The sequence below is a fragment of the Gavialis gangeticus genome, unplaced genomic scaffold (assembly GCF_001723915.1).
Source record: "Gavialis gangeticus isolate Ggan-Ray unplaced genomic scaffold, GavGan_comp1, whole genome shotgun sequence".
In the NCBI taxonomy this organism is placed as follows: Eukaryota; Metazoa; Chordata; order Crocodylia; family Gavialidae; genus Gavialis; species Gavialis gangeticus.
Genome location: NW_017729025.1, coordinates 130,933,442 through 130,943,274, shown reverse-complemented (window position 1 = coordinate 130,943,274; position 9,833 = coordinate 130,933,442). Strand labels below are relative to the sequence as shown.

The 9,833-nt window shown below is 39.3% G+C and overlaps 1 protein-coding gene across 2 annotated transcripts in view; it reads left to right on the top strand.

Annotated features, from left to right (window-relative positions):
* TEAD1 (TEA domain transcription factor 1) overlaps positions 1-9,833 on the top strand; it is a 178,543-nt gene that overhangs the window by 33,480 nt on the left and 135,230 nt on the right. The window lies entirely within an intron of this gene.

Here is a 9,833-nt window from a genome sequence, read left to right as displayed (position 1 = left end):
CCCCCCCCCCCCCCCCCCCAATGTTGGGGACTCCACTACACTTTTTAAAAATGCACTGCATCGGCCAGTCCTGGAGCAGCAGCTGCATGCAGCGCGTGGATGGCGGAAGGTAGTGGACAACGGTGGCAGTTGCCAGTTGCAAGCTTCCCCCTCCCCTCCTGCTCCACAAAAACCCCTGTCCTCAGGCTATGCATTTATCTTATCATTCAAAAATCCAGAATTTTCAAATTTCCGGCAGGTGCTAGGTCCCAAGGATTTATGAGGTTATACTGTATACAAATGTAGTGAAGGAGACTGTCCCTTATCCCAGGGGCCTTCCAGTTTAAATAAACACACAGCAGAATTCCCTTCAGAGCAATAATAGTATTTTAACAATGTGAGTAGTTTTTACTACGGTTCCAGTTCTGAAGTCCGTACACAGAGAAAACTCCTGAGTAGGATGAGTAAAATGAATAAAGGAATTTTTCCTTTTTATTGGTAAAGGAAAACAAGAGACTTTATTAGAAATGAAAAAAAATTGTTTAAGGGTAATGGGTTTATGTAATTATATTATCACACCACTTTAAAAATCCCACAGCTGTAGTTCCCATAATTATATAAGTCTGAACTCCAGTCAAAGCTATTTTTGAATGGCTGTTCCCAAAGAAAACAGCTAGTGATATACATACACGAGGTAGTGTTCCATCACTTCACACATTTTTATTAAGCAGTGCTTTGAAAGGCAGCATAATTTGAAAGCCCTGTCATATGTTTGATAAATGCTTTCTAACATTACTGTGTTTTGCACAGTTACGACAGAATCCATTATAATGACACACTTCTGAGCTGTCATCAGTTTGGATTGGTACGCACTACTGCAAAGACTGTAGTTCCTTCTCTTAGAGCAGAAGACCCCACTGGCAGGTGGGAAAGACCCTTTGTGTAGACTATGCGATATAGGTCAAATGGTATGATAGCAGGACACAGGTAAGATGTTTTAGTCCACGTGGTTTGATTCATGTGGCCCTGCTATAATTGATGCATTTATATCTATATATCTAATTGAGATATTTATATCTATATTTAATCTACTTAAGTGATGGTCTCACCCCCAGTTATGACATCATTTCAATATAAATACTAAGACGGTATAAAAGATTAATTGATGGCAACACTTTTAATGTATCATTTGTATGGCTTACCTGCTGAAGAATTCATGTAGCTGGTTTCTTCTGACAAAATAAAAAAAAAACCTTCATTTTTAAATAATAAGCATTATTTAAAGCTTCAACATAAAATTGAAGGTCCCATCAGAAAGTGTTGACAGGAAGAATTAAAATTACTGCACCTGAGAAAAATATTTAGTAAAAAGAAAAAATGTTTTCTTAAAAAAAAAGAATTTAGTTAAATTGATACAATTTTAGTGTGGAGGTTGAAGTTTCACTTTTTCTCCTGTATAGTTGATTTATCCCTTACAGAAAATAACTTTTGGGGAAATAAATAGAACAAATAGGTATTATAAAAATGTTAAGAAAGGTAGTATAATTTGAAAAAAAAAATAAAATTAGGGTCTTATTTAAAAGGCAATTCATCAGTAACTGGAATAAAAAATAAATTGATTTTAAAAGATGATGGTGTCCCATTCACAGTAACAAAATAGCAACATATGAAATGCCATTAAGGCTTTGACATGTCTCAAGGACCATAGGTGTGATCAAAGTTCAGTAAGTCAGAAGGTTTTGGATCAGGTCCCATATCACTTGAAGTAAAACAGAAATATGATGTGAAAAAAACTGACTTATTTCATGCTGTAATAATTATTTAATGCTCACAATGAAGCCTTGTCCTTGGGGATTGATGCTGTAGCTGTTTCTTACCCACGCATTGTAGTTATTAGCTGTGAACAAAGCAGCCATTTGTTGTAGTGACATAATGTATATCTTGTGTGTGTCAATGAAAACATCAATGATTAAAAATTAGGAATTTACTGGTAAAATGGAGTAACTGTATGAAATCTGGAGACAATTTCCCCTTATTTTATGGTTGCTTCATATAACACTGCATATACTATAAATGGAATTCTTTAAATACTTACTGCAGCGGTTCCAAACTTTTAAAATAAATCTTAATTTTAGGGATGGGAATGAAATTGTATCATGCCTTCTATCATGCCTTAAATCATTCATCAGTAGTAAGACTTTTGTGGGGTTCTTTTTTTTCTTTTAAAGGTTTTTTTGTGGGGGGGGATTTTGTGTTATTTTTCAGAGGTCTTCAGAACTGGTCACCTTGTTTCTGAGCAACTGAAATATTTCTAAGTATCAATTCCAAATCTTCTCCTGGTTTAGACATGTTTTACAAAAATCTAAAAGAGGACTTAATTTGTTTTCTTACTCAGGGAGTGGAGTTTTCTTTAAAAATAAAGTCTGCAGGGTTAGATCTAAAGACATCAGTGTGCAACTTGGAAATTGTAAGCAACAAGGCTGTTTACAGTAGTTCTATAGAACTTCAATGGACAAAAATAAAGTGTATGAAATTGTATGCTGGTGGTGTTCTTATGCTGCATGCAGAGTAGCACTTTAGGCTGCTTGTGGAGGTTAAAAAACCCAACCAAACAAACAAATGGCACATTACCTTAAACTTGGTGCCTTCCCACGCCGATCCCAGCAAGTGCCCAGAAGAGGCAGCGCCTTAGTTGGACCTAGCTCGTATGATGTCTGTAAAGCTAGGGCACTTTAGTGGGGCTTTTATCTAATAGCTGATTGAATCAGCTTTAGCTAAAAGCTCGGAAAAGTCCCGCTGAAGCACCCGATCTATACAAACACTGCAGAGCCGGGTCAAAGTAAAGTCACTGCTTCTTCCAGTAGAGGTTTTGTAGTGAAGGCACAACAGCTAGTGTAGATGAAGATGAAACAACTTGTGTATGCTTAAGTTCAAGGCTGCTAGGTAAAATGTATGGGGTGGGATCCTTACCTGATAAAAATGGACATACTTCCCAATGTTTCTGTGATGTTGTATCAGTTAATGTTACGTCAGTATCTAGTTCAGAGTCTTTTCTCATTACTCCTTCCAGTTCTATTTCTTGATGTATGCTTAGAGATCATGTGAGTGCTTGTACTGCCTGAGATTGTACTGAATATCAATAGGTTTCTCAAACTTGGATGGCAGCTGAGAGACATTGAACTAGAATAGTGTGAAATTGTCCTTAAGCAGTTACAAGCTGCATGTACAGATGCAGTTTATACAGGTAGAGTAAATACTTATGACCTTTTTCATACCAACTTGTGGCAATTGTAAAAGCTATGTGACTCAGACAGTTTGGCACTGTGTTTGACCAATATTTAATAACTAAATTATAGAAGGTCAAACAGAAGAAGCACTAATTCAAAGAAAATCTTATTTTACACATAAATGTGTTAAATAAATAATGCCAGTATGCAAAGGAAGGCTGTGTAACCTAGCAATATATTTTTTTTCTTTTCGTTAGTATTAAATTAAATTGGATTGGTAATCCTGGCTTCAAATGTTATTTTAAAAGGCCCGATCTGAGAATTTAAAACATTTCTAGTTCCTTTGTAAATCATGAGAGGCACAGAAAGGAATTCTAATGTCTTCTCTTGGCATTATCTGTCTGCAGACCCTCAGGTAAAATGTTGTGGTGCCTGTTCGTTCATTAAGAGGTGCAGTGTTCACATGCTCAGTGTGTAGTTTTATATTAACACAACAGTGTGGTTAAGGCCATAGTCTTGCCTATGTAATTTTAACTACATATTAGCTATCTGTAGCTAATTATAAGGGCTGCTGTGCTCTCCCGCCTCACAGAAACACTCATAATGTGAATAGTTACTGTGACAGATTGTCATTAATCTGTCAATAATGAGATTTTTCATCTTATGCTTACATGTAAGCTCTTCAGGGGAAGGATCATCTCTCTGTCCTGCATTTGTATGGTACTTAGCACAGCAGGGTTCTAGTCTATGATGGGGCCCTGGGTACCCCTGTGATACGTATAATTAATATTAATAATTGTATTTGACACAGGGTAAAATGAAGAGGGGTTCTGCAGAGAATGAGATTTGTCACTTTAAAGGCAGGCACTGAGCTGGAATGATCTGCTCTGAACCTGATTAGTCTGGAGCTTCCATGTTTTTTCTGTGGTAGATAACTGTTGGTGGCAAGTAAAGGTGCGGCTGAGCCTTGCCAATTACACAATGGCCTAGTCACTAGGAGACTGGTTGGACGAAACTCTGGGTAGCTCAGCTACCTCTGTACTCCCTTGCAGGCCTTCACAAACTGACACACCTGCCATCAGATTGGAAGCACATTTATCTTTGGTGCCATGGCAGCTTTGGTTAACTCTTCTCTTAGTGTACCAATAGAGCCTCATAATTTGCACAGATGTTTCTGTTTTAGTTGCTCCAGTATGCAAAGGTGAGCATTGCCTGTAAGGCAGCTGTTCCCCAGCTCCTTCCTGATCTCCTGCACACTTTCTGCTCATGCACACTTTAGTTCAGAAGTTTTACTAATATGCTAGTAACAGCCATGTGATAAGAGTGTGGCCTTCCCTAGCTACAGGAGCATGAGGGTGAAGAGGAGCTTGAGGATGATGCTTGTAGAAGGGCATGGGACTCCACACCTAAAGATAGTGAATTCAGTGGATGCTACATTTCTGGGCAGAGATGACCTAAGCAAAGTGTGGGCCCGGGGCGCCCCACACCTGGACGCGAGGAAGTCAGCAGTGGATTCAGCAGCAAGGGTGACGGGGTGTCAAGCTGCCAGATGCCCCAGATTCGGTGGGGGGGATGGGTGGGGAGGGAACCAAGCAACCGGTCATGAAGCTGGCTGCAGCGTGGAGTCACCGCAGCCTCTTTGCCCAGCTCCACAGGGCTCCCCAAAGTGCGGGGCCTGGCGCAGTTGCCCTGATTCATGCCCCTCCTCCCCCGGGATGGCCCTGTTTCTTGGGTTAAGGAAGTCTTGGGGGGGCATTCTTTTCAGCTTGTTAATTGCCTTGTTACATCGCTCTTCTTAGAGCTATGATCTTGGTTAGGCCTGGCAATAAAACAAGCCTGATAGACTCCTCTCCCTCCCCCCCCAATGAAGGATGCAGTGGACATTGTCATCAATAGTTGAACATGTGAGTTAGGCCATTAGCAGCCCAGGATAACTGGCCTTTAACTACTGGTACTACCCTGTCTCTTCCTTCTTCACATTTGCCAGGGCGGGTGGTTTTCAAAAAAGTCAAAGCCAATTAACTGAAAAAGGCTGGGGTTTCTAGGCCAGCGTCCTCACTGCTTCTACTCTTTGCAGAGATTACTAAATCAGAGATGCATTTCAGTCATCTTCGGTAAGCTCAAAAAGGTGGTATGGTAGGAGAAATTGCTTATTTTAAACCCTCAGCCTCAGTTCTCTAACCAAAGTTTAACCAAATATTAACATTAGGGTGAAGAGACAAAAGATGACATTTCAAGGGAGCTTTAAGAACTTATGAAATGTATTATTCCGATTATTTTTGTTATTAGTCATAGTGCCCAAGGGCCAACCAAAAGTGGGGCTCTTTTGTTTTCCACACAGTACAAGCACATATTAGTAGATATCCACGCTTTGAAGAGCTTGAAATCTAATTATGCAAGTTACACACAGGGTGGAAGATGGTGGAGTGAACAGCCTGATGGCATCGAGCATCACGTTATTTCCATGATTCATTCTAACTGGACCCTGGTTTCCTGTACACTACCTGATTCGCTTCCAGTGCTTACATTGGATGTGTGAGGATTTCTAGATTACTTTGATTTAAAAAATGATGGCCAGACAGCTAGACTTAAGGGCTCTTGATTTATCATTGGTATTGACATTCTGATTACTATTATAATAATCAGGTCTGATTCTTCAGTATCTTGCAAATAAGAATAGTACCATTATACACCTGCCTTGTGCAAATTAAAATATACCACGAGATTTAAGGTAGTACAGCAGTGAAGCTCCATGAGGCAACAGTAGCTTAGGGCACTACTCAGGAAGGTTAAATTGTGCCCTGCATAGTTTAATGCCTAGATGATACTTGGACAGATGTATAATTCAATGATTATTCTCTTACCAGCATTAGTGAGTTACAAGCTGTTGTAATAAATGTCAACGTGTTCCTAAGGTGCCTAGTAATGCTGCTGTTTTAGAAAAACACATTCATCTTTCCTGGATCTGATACTTTGTTTTCTTTCAATTTCAGGAGGTTAGGCTTCCACTATCCTTGCATTTTTCAACTCATCCTTAAATATGAAGTCTGAAACAATGAATGACCCCCTACTAGGGAATAAATGTGCTAGATTGTGTTTTATGGAGCATGGCATTGAAGTGTATCCCTGCAATGCCTACTTAGCACTCTTAATTGGTTCCTGAAAAACTGAGTATTAAGTTAAATGAGTGCTTAAAAAAAAAAGTGAAGGTATTTGATGACCCAAGATGGCGACTGCTTTTTTTTTTTTTTAGTGACCCAAGATGGCAACCATGAGCGTTATAATGAAACTTGCTGAGCACTAAATGAAATCAGGTATCAATTTAAAATGAGCATTATGGCAAAATAGTGCTAAGTGAAACAGCATTAAGCAGGGGTTGCCTGTATTGTAGGTATTGTTTGCCCACAAAATATTTTGCCAATAGACATATACTGGCATTTCTATTGAGGGACTGATGCCTGAATGACTTGATGGAGATGTTTTTGATCTGCCACCAGAATAGGCAGATGCCAAAGAGATAGATGCACAAGCCTTCCTAACAGGACACAAATTATATTAGGAAAAGAGTGCCTTTCCCAACTTAGTTTATACCAGTTGTCTGAATAGAATAAGCTCCTTACTGTCCTCGCTGTGGCTACACTCAGGTTTTTGCTGCTGTAGGTCTACGTCAATTAATGGTGTTGGGGGTTTAAGTGAAGATACCGTGATGGCCTGTCAGTGTGACCTAACAAAGCCAAACAGTTATTTAGTGAATTCCTACAGCAGGTCATGTGTTGTGTGGACCACTATAATGCCTCAGTTGCATTGTTAATATGGTCAAAGGCTGCATCTATACAGTTAGCAGTAATAGTATGTTACCATAGCATACTGCAAACCCTAAAGGATCTTAGTTGGCTACAGTCAGCCCTGAATGAGTGGCAGCAGCTAGTAGCCCCACCCCAAGGGGAAGACTGGGGCTACTAACTTCTGACTTGCCTACTCTTCTGATGAGGAAGTAAACTGGGATTGTCTGCACCCCTTTACCCCATGCCTCCTGTGCTGACATAACTTCACAGGTTGGTGTACTGCAGAGGGCAAACCACTGCTGTCTCTGGTCCCCTTCCTCCAGCATGCCGTCTTGACCACATGTGCAGGTCAGAGGGAAGTGGCAGTTCTCTGGAGTCTGTTTCCCCTGCTGCTCCAAAAGTGTTTTATAGGTGCCTGATGTCAGAGAGTAAACAGGTAACTTCTCTTTCCTTTGTGTTAGTGAATGCAACTAATGGCAATATAGCAGCTGCTTTCTTAAACTATGATTTTAAATGTGTTGTATATCATGATTATGAAAAACCCTGGGCAGGTCTACATGTGCACTTTAATATGCAGTAGCCTATTTTACAGAGCATTAAAGCAGCACATAAAAAACTGCTATTATGCTAATGTGCAGTAAAATAGGCTACTGCGCATTAAGTGTCATCTAAAAAGCATGTGCTTGTGCTACTGTTCATTAGGGCACCCTAATGCACATTAATTAACAACCTTCTATTGGAGGTACTAAATTTAGTGCGTATTAGGAGAATCACATTAATGCATGTGTAGATGCATCCCCTGTGTCTGTTTAAAATCCCCTTTAGGATATAATCATAAATGTTGGGTTATTGATGCCTTCCTCATCTACCTAATCAAGTGGCAGGTAAAACCATTTCTGTAAGGTCATTCAGGCACATGTCCCTCCGTGTAAATGTCATTAGCATGTAAGTCAACAACAATATTAATAATGCATAACAAATTAAATTTCTAGTTATTTATTCCTCTGGGCTTTTTGGTATGACCCTTGTGCTTTTCCTTGTTTAGATTATAAGCTCTTTGGAGCTAGAAATCTCTCTGTATTTTGTGTCTAGAGGCCTGACCCACAATCCTTTAAAATCAATGTAAGGACAGCTATTGACTTTGGTTGGTATTAGATCAGGCTCTAATACACCAATGAGTGCATGCTGTGTGCTTGAGATGATGAAAATAATAATAATAATGTTAATGTTAAAGAGTGATGTTAGATACAAGATCTGCCTACTAATTTCATATAAATTCAGAATTCAAATTCTAACAGCTTTTCCATCAAGCAAATTAATAATAATAATAACTTATTTGACATGGGGATAATGTTTACTGTTTTGGAGCAGGGAGTAGAGGGGAGGGTATTAAGCACTATTGCTAAGCAGCAATAAGGCAGGTACAGACATTACATTTTTATAGAAATAAGTGATCAGAACCTGGTCTATACGTGTAACAGAGCAGAAGTTTGGCACACAAAACTGATCTATACCCATAACAAAACAGAAGTTCACACATGGACTGGTTTAAAAATGGTGGAACCCAGTTTAAGATTTGCCCCTCCTACCAGAGGGCAAACGTGTGTTCTGGTCACTGCTGATCTGAATTTCATCAGTTACAGAAAACTGCATAACTTTGATTTTGCCTTGGGCTTTTTGAATGTCTGCACCTAGCCTAAAAGATGAAGTTATATATAGAACAGTAAAGTTCTAATTTTGAGATTTCCAAAGCAGTACTGGCAATTTCACTATAAAATTAAATGGGAGCTGTGTGTTTAAATCTCTTTTATTGCTTTAAATACTGTAGTCTAAGCATATTTAAATTGTATTTTATCAGTACATCTCAACATGTATGGATCATGGTGTGGAGATGTTTATTTTTACAGACTCAAAAGGGAGCGTAGCTCCCATCCCTCTCTGTACACGCATGAAAAAGCTTTTTGGACTCTCTGGATCAGAAATCACTGATTATGACATATTGTCTGTGGTATTTTTATGATGGAGGCTGTTAAGTGCTGAACTGAAGCCACAACTTCATTCTGTTCAGAATAAATATTCAGCATAAACCAGTCTCGTTTGTTCAATACACTAAAGCCAAGTTTTAATTTCTACCTTGCTTAAAAACCAAATTGTTCATTGGGTCAAGCTGATTCCCCAAATATTTTTACTGCCTACATACTTGACCTAGACCTGCTGTACTTTGTAAGCGTAGCTACAGCTGGTCCATAATGAAGCATTTTGTGTTATGAGTATGGCAAAGTAGGAACAAGGTGGTAGCGTTTTCAGGCAGTGAACAGTAAATATTAAACTCTTCCCTGGCAAATGTGAAAAATGCGCTAATAGTTAAACATACCCTAAAGCTCCTAAAGGCTGAAAAAATGCCATGAAAACACAGTTCTGTATTTAAGCAGTCAGGACATGCTACAGTGAGAGCCTCGGGATGAATTTTGGTTGAGTCAGTCAGAAGTTCAGAATTGCTCCAGAGCTAGTACCATGTAGCACATGCTGCAGCAGCTGTTGCAAGCTGCTGTACTTGGTCCCAGTAGAAATAGCAAGGCCATGGGTCTACTCACCCCCTCCCTACAATAGGCTCAGTAATTTGTGAAGATGATTCTATGCTACCAGTTCACTTTGGCTTGCCCAAGTAGTATTCATTAGGTCCAATATTTAACCTATTGCTGAGCATGTTACATATGCTTTTATTTAACTGTATATCTCTAAGCAGTTAGAAATTGATTGCATTTGTCTTTAGGAGGGTGAAATCATTGGATGAGTCTGTTTGCCATTGATTTGAACTAGCCTCTCTACTCTGTATCTACAT